This window comes from Pan troglodytes, chromosome 2 (assembly GCF_028858775.2).
Source record: "Pan troglodytes isolate AG18354 chromosome 2, NHGRI_mPanTro3-v2.0_pri, whole genome shotgun sequence".
NCBI lineage: Eukaryota > Metazoa > Chordata > Mammalia > Primates > Hominidae > Pan > Pan troglodytes.
In genome coordinates this window covers 194,382,596-194,399,675 of record NC_086015.1, presented here as the reverse complement: position 1 = coordinate 194,399,675, position 17,080 = coordinate 194,382,596, and the positions used below count along the sequence as shown (strand labels likewise).

The window sequence follows — 17,080 nt, the reverse complement described above, 5'->3', positions numbered from 1 at the left end:
TTTAAAATCATTGAGGATTTTCACCCAAGAGCAATTGAAAATTGCTAGTGGCTTGTAGCTTCCGTCACTGTCACATATATCATCTATATTATCCTAATAAAAAATACATTTGAGAAATACTCGTGGTGCATAGCCATTTATTTAAACATTTCCTTCTGAAATTTGCTATTTTTAATAAATCGTGTAATGGGAATTTACTTTGTGTTTTGGATTCCTGAAAAACAGGAGCAAGCTGACATTGAGAAATTTAACATTTCCCGTTAAAAAAAAATTAAAATATCAGCTGGGCACGGTGGCTCACGCCTGTGATCCCAGCACTTTGGGATGCCGAGGTGGGCAGATCACCTGAGGTCAGGAGTTTGAGACTAGCCTGGCTAACACGGTGAAACCCCGTTTCTACTACAAATACAAAAAATTAGCCAGGCGTGGCAGCAGGTGCCTGTAATCCCAGCCACTCTGGAGGCTGAGGCAGGAGAATCGCTTGAACCCAGGAGGCGGAGGCTGCAGTGAGCCGAGATAGCGCCATTGCACTCCAGCTTGGCCAACAAGAGCGAAACTCCATCTCAAAATAAATAAATAAATAAAATATCAGGAATGTGTTCTTCCCATTTCTCAGTGCTCTTCAATTGGCAGTAGCAAATTTTCCAAAGTCACAAAGCCAGTTAGAAGAGCCAGAACGACAACTTTCATTTTCAGACTCCCAGTTTCATGCTCTTTCGAGTATAACCTATTTGTATAAGTGTAAAACCCTTTTCTATCTCCCCAATTTTTTATAAAGTAATATTTTTATGGATGCAGTGTTATTAATGTGGCAGATACCTACATTTTAAAATGACTGTCCCTGAAGGCAACAAATTAGGAAGAATGATAAATTACTAGAACATGTGTTAACTGATTTTATTCTATTTGGCACCATTTTCACTCTTTTTTAGATACTTTGCCTTCCAAAATCTTAAAATTTTATTTTTAACTATCTCTGTCTGTTTTTTTCCTCTATTTGGATTTGTGATTAATGCTACTAATCTCTTTCTTGCAAAAATTAAGAAGCCAGAAACATACAATGCCACTTTAAAGAAAGATTCCATTATTATTTTAAACCCCCAGATCTGGATGTTTAACAAAGGGTTTAGTTGTTATAAACTCGTTTAGGGCAGAGACCATGTCATGTTCACCATTGCATCTCAGCACCTTACAGAATGCCTGGCACAGGGTCAAATGTGTGTGTTGAATGAATGCATGGAGCAGCCTTATGTGGAAGGTAAACAGGAATGTGGGGCAGATACTAATATCCCAGCTTTCTTGATATGAAAACCAAGGTAGAGGGAAGATAAGAGATTAGCCTATGTTTCTACAGCTACAGTAAAATGTGATGAAGTTCATGCTGGAATCCTGATACATCCATTAGTATGTAACATCACAGATTCTCATTCTAATGAAAGTTACATGCATCACTAACCTCCAAGAATCATTCCTCTAAACTTTAGGATTTCTCCTTTTCATACATTAGTCTGTACCTAAATCCCCAAATAACTAAATATTTCTTGATATAAAACTATGTTACTTAAAAATAGAAAATAACATTAGTGTATAATTGTAGGCAATTCTGTTAAGGAAATTTGTTGTTTAATTCTGATGCTCACTAAAGGGAAAATAGCTTTAAAACTGTACATAGGGAAAAGCTAATAGAGTTGCACATATCGGCTGGCCGTTCTATACATAGGCAACTTTTTATGCAGCATTAAAAAGCTTGCAGAGGGTAAAATTGGATAAATTAAGTTAACTATAGCATATTTAAATCTGAAGTTAATGTGGAATATCACGACCCCCTTCACTGTTTACTCCACTTTGTACTTATATAAAATATTTGATCAAAATCTTACATCATAATTACATTAAGCTAGCCAACATAATAAATGGAAAAGTATCTCTAACACTAAACAAAGGGGCAAAAATATAAATTTTATACTACTCAAAAACAGGATGCATTTATTAGGCATACACTGCATGTCAGATACTGGGGATATAAAAGTAAAGAAGATACTTTCTCTGCCTTCCTGTTGCTCACAGCCTGGTTCAGGTGGAAACTCCTCAACCGCCAGTCCTATCTAGGGATTTCCTTCTGCAAGAGCAGACCCTTTCTGGGATGCTTCCACTTTCTTCAAATAGAATTGTCATACATAAACTTTTTAAAAAATAACATTTGCATAGTGTTTTACTATCTTGAAATTAATCTCCTGTCATCCTTACAAGTCATGTTAGACCTATATAGAAAACATTATAATTCTATTTTTTAAAAATCTGTGAACTGAGACAAGCTGAGTTACTTTAGAAATCTGGTCTCCTAACTCCTAGTATTGTATGTACACTTTGTAATACAACAAAGTGAATTAGTAGAAATAGGTTGACTCTTAAGTTACATAGACCTGGATCTGAATCCTGATTAGGCATGTCATTTAGCCTTTTTGTTTTAACTTCTCCTTCAGAAAAATAGGGCAAAGACCTAATTTGTAGGCTTAGTATGAAGATCAGAAGGAATCTGGGTAAATCAGCAGGCATAAATTAGTTACTCAATAAATAACAGTTATCATTATCCTGATATTGCCTTTGAAATATGGCAACTTTTCAAAATGTTTTTACTACTTTTTAATTTTTATGAAAAAATATTTTTATCCTTCATTTTAACGAACAAAATTATTCCTCAAAATCTAGAATTATGGCAGAGTGATAGAAAATAAAATATAGTAAGAAAAATAATATTGAATGGGAGAAGAAAATTTCACTATAGAGAGTTATAAATAGAAATCACTCTAACATTTGGTGCAATCATTATTTTGAGTCATAATATTTCTATAAAAATTGCTTCCAACTATAAAAAATGTAATCCTGGGAAAGAAACAAAAGAAAGCTCAGCTGTACTGAAGGCATCATTATTCTTCTAGCTCTAATTGTGCCACCTAAAGTGAACTTTTAATACCATTTTATATAATATTTTAAAAGTGGAATTTTCACATATTTATAGCCTTAGGTACCATGGGAATATAGAATTTTAGAAACAGAGGAAGCAATCATTAAAAATTGTCAAATTTAATACCCACAATTAATAGATGGAGAAAGTGAGGCTCAGAGAGAATGAACCTGCTCAAAGGAGGGGAAAGAAGATAATAATATAGAAATTGTTGAAGAGGAAGACAGAGCAGAAGGTGGTGGCAGAGGCATTGTTACTGGAGGGAGGAGATGGTTTGTATTAAGGTCTGAGCTGATGGAGTGGCAATAAGGAAGAAGGCGTCACTGCTCCAGGGATGCACCGTGACACTTATTGAAGAAAGAAGAGAAAGAGCTAGCTAAAAAAATAAATAAATAAATAAAAATAAAGGCTTTAATCTGAGAGATCTTAAGCCATTTGGAGAGTTGGTTCATTTAAGAGAGATACCCAGAGTTAGCACCTTGTTGTAGCTTACTTATTGTATCCCCACAAGCTCCTGAGGGGAGAAGAATAAAGCTTCAGGGAAGCTGAATGGTTTGTCCGTAAAGCTGTCGAAGTCAGAACTAGAATTAGAAGTCTAGTTTTCTGCCTCCAAAGCTTGTATTTCTCTGACTGAACTATTGAATCTAAGCAAAAGTTGTCTGGTAGGTAACAGTCATAGTAAATGAAATATTGGCAAAGCAGTTTAATTAGCTCTAAAGATTAGTCCTAAACTTCTGTGATACTGAGGTTTTATTCTCTAATATAGGGGAAATTGACTGACATGGGGGCTTCCTCAAATATTTTTATACTCAGTATCCCTAGCACTTCTATTTTTTTTTTGTCCTTTTCACAAGGACAAAATACAATATTAACAAGCCTTAATTCGTGCTTAAGGCTTGCCTGCAGTTGTATAGGTGGATTATAGCAGAGCTAGAATGATATATTAGGATTTCTTACTTCGAGTTCTTTATTTTTGAGACAAGTTCAATTAATCTAATTTTATTAATCAAATGTTCAAATCATTGAGAGTATTTGTAAAAGAAGTTAAAATTATAGCCCTGAGGTTCCCGTGCCCAATCGACTGAAGATATCTGCTTCTCTACTGCTCATTATTCAGTATATAAGAATCAGTTAAAAATCCTGAGAAATAAGGGGGAGAAAGCAAATGTCAACCTTAAACACTCTGAATAATTTTTGAATGAAGCCATAGTAAAATTGACTTACATGAAGGAGACCTGAACTGTTATCTACAGAAAGTGCTGCTTAGAATAGTTCTGTAAGCGTGCTGAAGAGTAGTACCAAAGTAAGAGAAAACACAGAATGTCCCTCGTGTTTTTGGTATAACACTATCAATTCTATAACTTATATAGGCATTAAAATCACCATAATTCATTCTCAAAAATGTTAAATTTTTAGAAGGAAAACTCATAAACAAATAATAATCACATTCCTAAACCTATAGAGTCTCTTATTCAAAGAAACAACATTTGAATTGTTAGAACTGAATTCATTGAGTGCACACTAAACCTGAAATAAAATTTTAAATTTCTTCTCCAACAGAACTCAAATGTATGTTTCAGATTAACTCTCAATTCAATCGTTGAATAGCAAGAGCACTACAAATACTGAAGAACAGGCATACTCTAAGTCTACTCCAACTATGTTATTAATATCATATTTGCATATTTGACATATAAGGAGAAAAACAGAAGATGCATTAGGTTTTAAGAACATAAGAGATAGAATTTCATTAGTTTAGGGATGTTTCTTAAGCTCCAGTTTTGATAGAAATAAAGAGGAAAAAACCTTTCTTTTTTACCTAGGTTGTTTAGACCACTCTTTTATATTAAACATTTTTCTAATATTACACAATTTTGAGGAAAGCAAAATAACGCTAATAACATATATATATGTATAGAATTATTATTTTGCATTCACTTTCTGTTTGTTTTGAAATGGAAGAGAAAAGCAATCTTATAAATATGAAATCTCTGAATAAGCAATTAGTTCTACCTTAAGTTTGCATTACAAAAATATCTTTGATTTTCTACTCATTTTAGAGAGGGAAATATTACCACTCTAATTTTAACAAAATCAAGATATAATCAAAACATTTAAAGAGTCTGTGAAAGTAAAAATAATAGTTAAAAGAAAAAAGCATTAAATCTTTATCAATTTTTACATATAACTTACCTTGTGAAAGATCAGGAGATTCTAACTTTAGAGTACTGTCTCTGCAGTTTCTCCAAAACTCAGCCCTGGTGGTGAGTTTTCTCTCTGAGTTTTTATAGTCTCAGTTATACACCCCTTACTCCAATCCCTGCCTTTGCTTTCTCTTACATCATTTCTACAGATTTTCCACTGAACATTTTCCCAAGCCTCTCTTCGATCTCTTTCTCTCCCTCCCTCTCCCTTCCTTCTTCAGTTTCTCTCTCCCTCCTTTCCCTCCATATTTAGTCTATCTATTGCTTTGATCATGGCATTTAAATAACGATGGAAGTATAGGCTCTGGAAAATTTAAATATAGATTTAGTATTGTGTTCAGCTTCACACCCATCACCTCTTCCTGAGGTTTTAGTCAAGCTCTGATTATTACAAATCATATTTGGGAAATAAAATGCACTAAGATTTGTTAAAAAGTCACCAGGGAATTTCAAAGTGCGATATAGAGAGATTGTAATCAGACACAAACTGATTTATTGGTGTAATTTTTGGACCTTTAAATGATCAGCTATGGAAATAATGAGTACTTTCAGCCTCCGTCAGGTGCACAGTGCTGTGTCAGTGAAACACAATGACAGCTACTTCGTAATTAACATTGCTATACTGGGAAGGCTGTCACTAACAAACCTATAAATACTGAGCTGTGACATGTGAGCTATAAATGAAGACGTTGTAATCATTTTTATCTTGCTCTTGTTCTTCAGTACTTTGATTTCTTTTTAACCAAAATATTTCTGCCTTTGGCTGAAGGTTTTCTTTCATTCTTATCTCCTACTAATTATATTTGCATCCTTACATACACAAATTATTTTTTAAATGAATTATTAAGTTATAAAGGTAACATGTTATGTTATTAGATCATTAATGGCTCATTTGATTCACCAGAGGGTCCCCATCTGACAGGTAAAGAGGCCAAGGCTCAGATAAATTAAGTGACTTTATGAGATCACACAGCTAAGAAGTAGTCGCAGAGCTGGATTTCAAATGCAGATCTTCCTAATTCCATATCCAGTTCTTTTCCCACGACTGCATTCTATCTCACTGCTTTAAAAGCTAGAAAAGAGAATCCAAACCAGATTATATTTTTGCACAAAAAGCAATAAATTTATTCTTTTTGGTTTCCCTAAAAAGGTCATTTAAAATACTAGTCACTAGTATAAGAACAATTACATGGTTAATTTGGATCTAGATGGGGAAACTGACCAGAGCACACAGAATTAGTGGGACAGTAAAATGCTTCATTTTTATGACGGGTTTCCAGGGATAACATATGTCTCAACAAGCTTGAAATTTGAGTAGTTGGCAGAGACAGTTCACAAATCAAGATAAAAATACAGCCTAATTGTGGACCCTTGTTTAGACATTACTGCCATAAAACAATTATGTTAGCTTGAATCCACATGATGGAAAACTCTCAATATAGAATTAATGGATGCATCATAATGCTACCAGAAGCCAATATTATTGACATACCTTCTACCCTTATTTGAAATGCCTCTCTTAGCATGCCGACAAGTGATATCTGTGGCTGATTTATTCCAGATCTGTCCCTGCTTAGACAGTCCAAAGATTCCTCCCTATTTGTGGATTTTGTTGACCTAATTCAAAAGTTTGACTTAACTGTTCTGCAGCAGTTGAAATAGCAACAGTTTATTCCAGGAACATCCATGGTACATTTAAGCCATTTTTACAGCCTTCTGTATATTATACACCTCTATATGATTTACTTATGCATTTACACATGATAGAAAAATTCCATTACCTTCAAAAGAGAGAGGAAAAATGGGAACATGCAAAGAAATAAAAAGATAAAGAGAATAAATATTCAGTGTTGGATGGGGAGAGTCTAAGACGAGAAAGGGAGAAAATATTAATGAAAACTTTTTCAGCTAGCGTGTCATGATTTAATTCCCATAACAACCTTGCCAAGGAAGTATACTTTTTCAAATATAATGAATAGAAAACTAAAGCTCAAATCTGTAAAATGGGTGGCCCAAATCTTCTTAGCTTAGAAGTGACAAGACAAAGGGTTGAACCTTATTATCTGTATCTGTCAGAATCTGGCAGAAAAGAGATGGCACATTCAAATTGAGTAATTTGAAGAGAATGTGATGTGAACATCGTGCAGAAGAACCAGAAGGGATCATGTGGTATAGTAAACCCCAGTCCTGAAGAGTCAAGGATAGTTACAGGGACGCAGAGACAAAGGGATCCTGAGTAGAGAAAGTTGTCTGGCAGAAGTGTGACATTTCACAAAAGGACATGGCAAGTCAAGAGCAAACCAGAGGGCATGGAACCTATGAAATAAGCACCAGATTTCACTCTACTTCTTTTCTTCAGTCTCCTGTGGTGTTTCCCTTTGCTGAAACCAAACTGGAAAAGAGATTGAAAGAGGGGAGATAAAAGGGACCCAGTACATCATTTAACCTCAAAACTGTGCTCTGAGAAACACAAATTGGGTCTTTTGTAAAGACCAACATGACTGCAAATGCCACTGTTATTCACATTGTTGTCTAATATTTCCTGCTGTTTTTTCAAGTCAGGTTTGTTGAGGTAAAATTTACATACACAACATTTACTCTTTTAAACTGTAGAGTTTGACGAGTTTTGACAAATGCAGATGCTATGTATCTTCAACTACAATCAAGATACAAACATTTCTATTATTCCCCAAATTTCCTAAATGCCTCTGCAGTCAATCCCTTACCCCACCCCTAGGTCCTGGCAATCACTGATTTGATTTCTGTCCCTTTTTGTGTCTTTCCTAGAAGCTGTAGGAATAAAACATATAGTATGTAGCATTTGGGATCTATTTCCCTTAGAATAATGTTTTTGAGTCTTTTTTTTTTTTGAGACGGAGTCTCACTCTGTCACCCAGGCTGGAGTGCAGTGGCATGATATCGGCTCATTGCAACCTCTGCCTCCCGAATTTAAGTGATTCTCCTGCCTCAGCCTCCCAAGTAGCTGGGACTACAGGCGCCCGCCACCACGCCAAGCTAATTTTTTGTATTTTTAGTAGAGACGGGGTTTTGCCATGTTGGCCAGGCTGGTCTCGAACTCTCGAGCTCAGGCAATCCACCCGCTTCTGCCTCCCAAAGTGCTGGGATTACACGTGTGAGCCACAACGCCCAGCATGTTTTTGAGTCTTATCCATGTTGTTAAAGGTATGAGTATTGTTTTTTGTTTGTTTTGTTTGTTTTTGTTTTTGTTTTGAGACAGAGTCTTCCTCTGTCACCCAGGCTGAAGTACAGTGGCGTGACCTCAGTTCAGCTCCCGGGTTCAAGAGATTCTCCTGCCTCAGCCTCCTGAGTAGCTGGGTCTGAGGCGTGCACCACCACAACCCTGCTATTTTTTTTTTTTTTTTTTTTGTATTTGTGGTAGAGATGAGATTTCACACTGTTGGCCAGACTGGTCTTGAACCCCGGACCTCAAGTGATCCATCTGCCTCGGCGTCCCAAAGTGCTGGGATTAAAGGTGTGAGCCACCATGCCTGGCCATGTATAAGCATATTTAAAAGGATGACTGTTCTATTGGATGAATGTACTATAATTTGCTTATTCATTCACCAGTTGGTGAAAATGTGAGTTGTTTCCTGTTTTGAACAAATATGAATAAAGCAACCATGAACATTAATGTAGAGTTCTTTGAGTGAATACATGTTTTCATTTCACCTGAGCATATACGTAGACATGGGATTCCTACATCATGTGGTAAGCATATGTTTAACTTAATAGGAAATAGCTAAGCTGATTTCCAAATGGTTCTACCATTTTGCCTTCCCACCAGCAATGTAGGAGAGTTCTATTTGCTCAGCATGCAGGTGAGCATTTGATATTGCCATTAAAAAAATTAAGTCATTCGAAAAATTGTATAGGGGTAAAACATGTCATTGTATTTTAATTTGTATTTCCCTAATAAGTAATGATGTTGAGAGTCTTGCCATGTACTTATATATCTTCTTTGGTAGCCTGTCTGTTCAAATGTTTTTAAATATTGAGTTGGGAGATTTCTTTATATATTCTGGATACAAGATTTTTATAAGGTTTGTGTTTTGTGATTTGTTTCTTACTCTAGATTTTTTTTTCATTTTTATAACAGTTTATTTCACAGAGCAGGCATTTTTAACTTTAATGAAATTCTATTTATTAGCCCCTTTTTAATGGGTCATGTTTTTGTGCCTTAAGAAATAATTCCCTCACTCAAGTTTGCAAAAAATTTCTCTTACATTTTCTTCTAGAATATTTTCAAAATTCGTTTGGCTATTTTAAGCCCTTTCATTTCCATATAAAGTTTATGATCAGCCTATCAATTTGAAAAAAAAATCTGCTAGGATTTTGATTGGGATCTCATTGAACTTATAGATAAACTTGGGGAGAATTGATGTCTTATCAGTATTCAGTCATCCTATTCATAAACATAATATATTGCTTTTTTTTTTTTTTTTTTGAGATGGAGTCTCACTCTGTCTGCCAGGCTGGAGTGCAGCTCTGCCTCGCAGGTTCAAGAAATTCTCCTGCCTCAGCCTCCCAAGTAGCTGGGACGACAGGCCCACGCCACTACTCCCAGCTAATTTTTATACTTTAAATGGAGATGGGGTTTTGCCATGTTGGCCAGGCTGATCTTGAACTCTTGACCGCAAGTGATCTGCCTGCCCTCAGCCTCCCAAAGTGCTGGGATTACAGGTGTGAGCCACCACACCTGACCAATATGTTGCTCTTTTATTTAAATATTTAATTTCCCTTAATGTTTTTCTTTTTAGCATACAAAATTGTACATATTTTGTTAAACTTTTCCCTAATTATTAATTATTTCATGCTTTGATACTCTTGTAAATTATAATTTTTAAAATTCCAATTTTGGAATGGACACTCCTAGTATATAAAATATGACTGATTATTATATATTGATCTTTTATTCTGTGATCTTGGTAAACTTACTTTTTATTTTAGTAAGTTTCTTTAGATTATACATGTGTAAAAAATCATCTTGTTTGGAAATAGAAAGTGTTTATATCTCCCTTTTGAATCTGTATGTCTCTTACTGGTTTTTATTCTCTATTGGCTCAGCCAGTTCCTCCAGTGCAATATGGAATAGATGTGGAATGAATGAACATCCTTGCCTTGCTCCTTATCAATTGGTGGTGTTGAGGGGAGAAATTAATTCTTTCACCATTAATAATAATAACAGTAGGGTTTTTGTAGATGTCTTTTTTCAGGTTGATGATGGTTCCTCCTATTATTAGTTTCCTGAAAGTTGTTGGTGTTGTTTTTTTTTTTTTGAAGGAGGGTCATAAATGAAGATTCAATTTTGTCAATTAAAAAAGTTGTTTTCAATTATTGAGATTGTTTTGCTTTTTGTATATTAATATAATGAATTATAACTTTGTTTTGCCGAGATAAACTCCACTTGATTATGACATATTATCTGTTTTCTTTATTGCTGATTTTACATGCTAATATTTTTTTAACAATCTTTATTCATAAGAGATATAGACCTTTTGTTTTTAGAAAGTTCATCTCTCATGTATAGTATCAGGGTTATGCTTATCTTGTAAAATGATTGAAGAGAATTATACCCTCATCTATTTTTTGGAAGAGTTTTTGTGGAGTTTGCATTATTTCTTTCTTAAATATTTGGAGAATTCACTAGTGAAGCCATCTATGCCGTTAGTTGTCTTTGTAGAAAGGTTTCTAGCTAAAACTTTAAATGATTTAATAGATATAGGGCTAATCACTTTAGCTATTTTTTTTTCTGAATGCACTCTTATAGCTTGTATCTTTTAAATATGTCCACTTCATTAATTATTAGAGTGTATTCATACTATTTTTATTTTGTCCTTCTGATAGCTATAGGATCTGTAAGTGATGTCCCTATTTCATTCTTAATTCAGTATTTTTTAAAATTTACTTTTAATTATTATGAGTACATGATAGTCATACATACAGTATTCTTCTTTAAGCTTTTTTCTTGATCATTCTAGTATTTTATCAAATTTATTTATTCAAGAAATCAATATTTGCTTTAATTAATTTTCTATATTATTTTTATCATTTTATTTTGTTGATTTTACTTTGTATTATTTCTTTCCTTTTGTTTCATCTGGGTTTAGTTTTCTCATATGTTTTTATTTTCTTAAGGTAGATTCTTAAATTGCTGATTATAGACATTTCTTGTATTCTAATATAGGGATTTATTGCTATGATATGGTTTAGTTTTGTGTCCCCACCCAAATCTCATGTTGAATTGTAATCCCCAGTGTTGGAGGAGGGGCCTGGTAGGAGATGATAGTGTGTCTGGAATTGGTTCCTTCCGGTGGGTTCTTGGTCTCGCTGACTTCAAGAATGAAGCCGCCGACCCTTGCGGTGAGTGTTACAGTTCTTAAAGATGGTGTGTCTGGAGTTTGTTCCTTCAGATGTTCAGATGTGTCCAGGGTTTCTTCCTTCTGGTGGGTTTGTGGTCTTGCTGACTTCAGGAGTGAAACTGCAGACCTTCGTGGTGTGTTATAGCTCTTAAAGGTGGCGTGTCTGGAGTTGTTCGTTCCTCCCGGTGGGTTTGTGGTCTTGCTGGCTTCAGGAGTGAAGCTGCAGACCTTTGCAGTGAGTGTTACAGCTCATAAAGGTAGTGCGGACCCAAAGAGTGAGAAGCAGCAAGATTTATTGTGAAAAGCAAAAGAACAAAGCTTCCACAGTGTGGAAGGGGACCCCAGCGGGTTGCCGCTGCTGGCTCGGGCAGCCAGCTTTTATTTCTTTGTTTGGCCCCACCCACATCCTGCTGACTCATCCATTTTCCAGAGAGCTGATTGGTCCATTTTACAGAGAGCTGAGTGGTCCGTTTTACAGAGAGATGATTGGTCCATTTTTACAGAGTGCTGACTGGTGCGTTTACAAACCTTTAGCTAGACACAGAGCACTGATTGGTGCATTTACAATCCTCTAGCTAGACAGAAAAGTTCTCCAAGTCCCCATCTGACCCAGAAGCCCAGCCAGCTTCACCTCTCAATGCCCCCTCTAAACAGGACACCCCAACTGCTGTTGGGAATTGGGCAATGACTGTTCTAGCTACTTCCTGCTGGATAGGGGCGAAGAAGGGGCCCTGCAGCTGTAGTGTCCTCCAAAAGGGAACTCTTTAGGCCAGTGAAAGGGCCAGCAGGTCAGTCCAGGGGTCCTCAGTAGAAGTTGTTAGTTGAGCTCATTTGGGGTTCTTTTTGCAAGACCATCTGTAGCTTGATGGACTTGATTCTAGAGGAAACAAATTTGACAAGGAGGTTAAAAATACAGGGCCCGAAGGTGAGTAATAGCAAGATGGCTGCCATGGGCCCTAGAAGGGGGAGAAGCCATGTTGCCCAACTCCAGAGGTTAGTATAAGAGTTGTGAAAGGCGTTGTCTGATTTCCTGTAAACACTGGGTGGCATCTTGTACTATCCCTGACTTGTTAGTGTAAAAACAACACTCTTCCCCTAAGAAGGTGCAGAATCCTCCTTTCTCAGCAATGAGGAGGCCTAGACCTCCGCGGTTTTGGAGAGCCACTGCTGCTTTTTCCTTAATCACCCGGGAGGACCCATCTATTGTCCTGTCCTGAAGGGAGTTCCTCCTATGTCTGGTTGGACTTTAGTATGGTAATGAGATTTAGATCTCCTGTTAGGAAACCTGCTGGGTTAAGGATTTTTGATAGGAAGGCTATGGGTTGTCAGTGGCCTCAGTGCTTTTGGGCTATGCCCTTGTTTGTACTGACAACAAGGTGGTATTGGAGTGTTACAGAGAAGACCTTCAATTATCAATTATAGGTTTCAAATTTACTCTGGCTTTTAAAGGAATAGGGTACACTGTTTTTTTCTTTACCACTTCTATCTCTTTCTCTCTCTTTGACTCCTTTGTCTCTTCCTCTCTTTCCTTCTCTCTTTGACTTTCTGTGTCTCTCTCTTTCTCTCTCTCTCACTCCCTCTTCCTCTCTGTCTCTTCCTCTCTCTATCTCTTTGTCTTTGTCTCTTTCTTTCTCTCTGATTCCCTCTTTTTCTCTCTCTTTCTCTGTCTCTCTCTCTGACTTTCTCTTTCTCTCTTTCCTTTCTGCTGGTCTTTCCCTGCCTCTGCCAGCCACTTATGCTGCTGTTCTCGCCTCTCCTTCCCCTTTTTGATGGCTTTGACAGTGTAAGACTGCCACCTCCTTGGGTTTTTGCACTGCATGCAATAACTCCATGGTTTCCTTATGGTATTTAATGGGGTTCCCCCAGAGGTTAGGAACTCCCTTTCTTTCCATATTGCAGCATGGACATGTAGGATTAGATAAGCATACTTTCTACTGTATACACATTTATTCTTTTTCTTTTTCCCAGTTCTAAGGCTCAGGTAAGTGCCACTAGTTCTGCTAATTGGGTGCTGATCCCTGGGGGAAGAGGCTTACTTTCAAGTTTGGTTACATCACTAACTATGGCATAACCTGCCCTTTGTATCCCATTCTCCACAAATGAACTTCCATCGGTATATAGGTTAAGGTCAGGATTAGCTAAGGGGACTTCTAAGAGATCATTTTGGGTGGCATAAGTCTGGATTATAATTTGTTGGCAGTCATGCTCGATTGGTTCCCCATCCTCTGGGAGAAAATTGGCAGGGTTGAGGGCCATGCACGTACGTATTTGAAGCACTGGTCCCTCAAGGAGTAGTGCCTGGTATCTAAGTAGGCAGTTGTCTGATAGTATGCCATTTACATCATGAGTAGTCTGGACAGTGAGATCCTTTCTTTGTATTATTTTGATAGCCTCTGACACTAAGATGGCCACCACCACAAATACCCTTAAACAGTGAGGCTAGCCTTTTGCTACTACATTTCCTTACTTAGGTATGCCACTTGTTGTGGGGTTGTCCCATGAGTCTGAGTAAGGACTCCAAGAGCTATCCCTGCTCTCTCTGTGACGTATAAAGAGAAGTTTTGTCCTGTGGGAAGGCTTAAAGCTGGCGCTGGTACTAGGGCCTGCTTTAAGGTTTTGAAGGCTGTTTCTGCCCCTGGTTCCCATTCTGCTAGATGAGTATTTGCCCTCTGGGTCTCCGTGATTAGAGTATAGAGGGGCCTGGCTATCTCGCTGTGTCTGGGGACCCATAGTTGGCAAAAGCCAGTGATTACAAGGAACCCCCACAACTGTTTTAATGTCTTAGGGTGAGGATAAGCCAGCATAGGCTGTGTTCGTTCCTTGCTGAGGGCCCTCGTTCCTCTGGCTAAGATTAGGCCTAGATATTTGACCTGCTGTAGGCAAAACTGGGCCTTCGACCTAGACACCTTGTACACTTGATCAGCTGGAAAGTTCAAGAGATCTAGAGTAGCCTGCTGGCATGAGGCTTCTGCACTGGTAGCCAAAGTAAATCATCCACATACTGAAGGACCAGAGTGCCTGGACTTGAGAAGTGGCCTAGATCTTGGGCCAGTGCCTGACCAAACAGATGAGGGCTATCCCTAAACCCTTTGGGCAAGACCATCCATGTAAGTTGGGACGTGTGGTCTGTGGGATCCTCAAAGGCAAAGAGAAACTGGAGGTAAGAGTGCAGGGGAATACAGAAGAAGGCATCCTTGAGGTCCAGAACAGTGAACCATTCTGCTTCCTCTGGTATTTGAGAGAGCAGGGTATAGGGGTGGGGTACAACTGGATATGGAGGAATTAGTGCCTCATTGATAAGTCTAAGATCTTGCACTAGTCTCCACTGACTGTTCAGTTATTGTCCTCCTAGAATTGGGGTGTTGCAGGGACTGCTGTATTTCCTTACTAAGCCTTGAGCTTTTAAATGTTTAACAATATCCGGTAATCCTTTATGAGCTTCAGGCTTTAAGGGATATTGCCTTTGATAAGGAAAAGTGGTGGCATCTTTTAGCCTGATTTGGACTGGGTGGGCATTTTTTTGCCCTTCCAAATTGTCCTTCCAATGCCCAGACTTCAGGGTTCATTCCCTCCTCAAGTAGGGGACAACAAATGGTAACTTGTTCCCCATATTCATGTAGATAATAGCTCCAGCTTTGGCTAATATATCCCTCCCTAATAAGGGTGTGGGACTTTCAGGCATAACAAGAAAGGCATGGGAAAAGAGCAAAGTCTCCCAATTGCAACTGAGGAGGTGAGAGAAATACCTGGTTACAGGCTGTCCCAGGATTCCTCGGATGGTAATGGACCTTGAGGACAGTCGTCCAGGACAGGAGATTAACACTGAGAAGACCACACCAGTGTCCAGGAGGAAGTCAATTTCCTGGTCCTCAATGGTTAAATGTACCCGGGGCTCAGTGAGGGTGATACATGAGCTGGCACTTGCCCTGGGCACCCTCAGTCGTGTTGTTTTGGATCATCTGGTTGGGAGCTTCTGGCCCAGAGAACCTTTGTCCTCTGCGGCAGTGTGCCTTCCAGTGATTGCCTCACCATAGTGGACATGGATGAGGGGGCGGCTTGTTTCTCATTGGACAATCTTTTTAAAGTGTCCTTGGCTGGGTGCAGTGGCTCACTCCTGTAATCCCAGCACTTTGGGAGACCAAGGCAGGTGGATCATGAGGTCAGGAGATCGAGACCATCCTGGCTAACATGGTGAAACCCCATCTCTACTAAAAATACAAAAAATTAGCCAGGCGTGGTGGCAGGCACCTGTAGTCCCAGCTACTCAGGAGGCTGAGGTGGGAGAATGGCATGAACCCGGGAGGCAGAGCTTGCAGTTAGCCGAGATCGCACCACTGCACTCCAGCCCAGGTGACAGAGCGAGACTCCATCTCAAAGAAAAAAATAGAAATAAAAAATAAAAAAAAATAAAATGTCCTTGTAAACCACACTAATAACAAGCCCTACCAGGTGATTGGCCTGCTTCATTTTCTGTCCTCTCTGAATCACCAACGTTTGTTTGTCTGAGGGCCATGACTAAGGCTGTGGCCTTTCTCTGATCTCGCTTTTCTTTTTGGGCCTGTTCCTCTTGGTCCCTATTATAGAACACCGAGGTTGTCAGGTTTAATAATGCCTCCAAATTTTGTTCAGGGCCTAGGGCTTGCTTTTGGAGCTTTCTCCTGATATCTGCGGCTGATTGGGTAATAAACTTATCTTTTAGAATCAATTGAGCCTCAAGTGAGTCAGGTGACAGGGGAGTATATTTTCTTAAGGCCTCCCATAGTCACTCAAGGAAGACAGAAGGATTTTCTTCCTTTGCCTTTTCACTCTATTTTCCATATTTTTTCCTGTTATTATCTTTTAGTTTAATTGTTTTATTATCAGTAAACATACTTTGTATTTTGCCAATTCTTTTAAATTTGTCAACATTTGTTTTAAGGTCAAAATATACCATAGATTGGTGAAGTTTTATGTGGACTTTAAAAAGAATTTTTATTATTGAGATGATTGTTCTATAGATCTTAACCGTTCCATTGGTTCAAATGTTCAAATCCATATTTTAATGACTTTTATCTACTTGCTCTCCCAATTACTGAGGAAGGATTGCTTATGTCTCTAAGTACAATTGTAAATTTCTCTATTTGTTTTTAGTTGTATCAGCTTTTGCTGTATGAATTTTAAGCTATTGATTAGGTGTATATCCCTTCATCATTATGTAATTTATCATTTTATCCCTACTAAAATTATTATTTTTATATTAATTTGTTCACTACAGCTTTCTTTTTATTATTATTGACATGATATTCCTTCTCCCCTATCTTTTTACTTTTAGTTAACCTATGGATTTTTCAAAACTTAGTTCCCATAAAAAGCACAGAACTGGATTATGCTTTCATTTCCCCAAACTGACAATCTCTAAATTTTAACTGTATATTTTGATTATTTGCATTTAATGCAATTATTGGTATACTTAGACTTAAAACTATTATTTTGTAAGCTTTTTTTCCCCATCTGTTCTTTGTTCCTTCTTTCCTGTCATTCTGTCTTACTTT

The 17,080-nt window shown here is 37.7% G+C and overlaps 1 protein-coding gene across 1 annotated transcript in view; it reads right to left on the bottom strand.

The window, feature by feature from the left end:
* The window catches only part of OSTN (osteocrin), a 66,714-nt gene extending 61,160 nt beyond the window's left edge, over positions 1-5,554 (bottom strand). Inside the window, exon 1 of the mRNA XM_001144666.6 lies at positions 5,159-5,554. The gene's annotated coding sequence lies outside the window, so the exon portion shown is untranslated. The remainder of the gene's footprint in view (positions 1-5,158) is intronic.
* Positions 5,555-17,080: the final 11,526 nt, after the last annotated feature.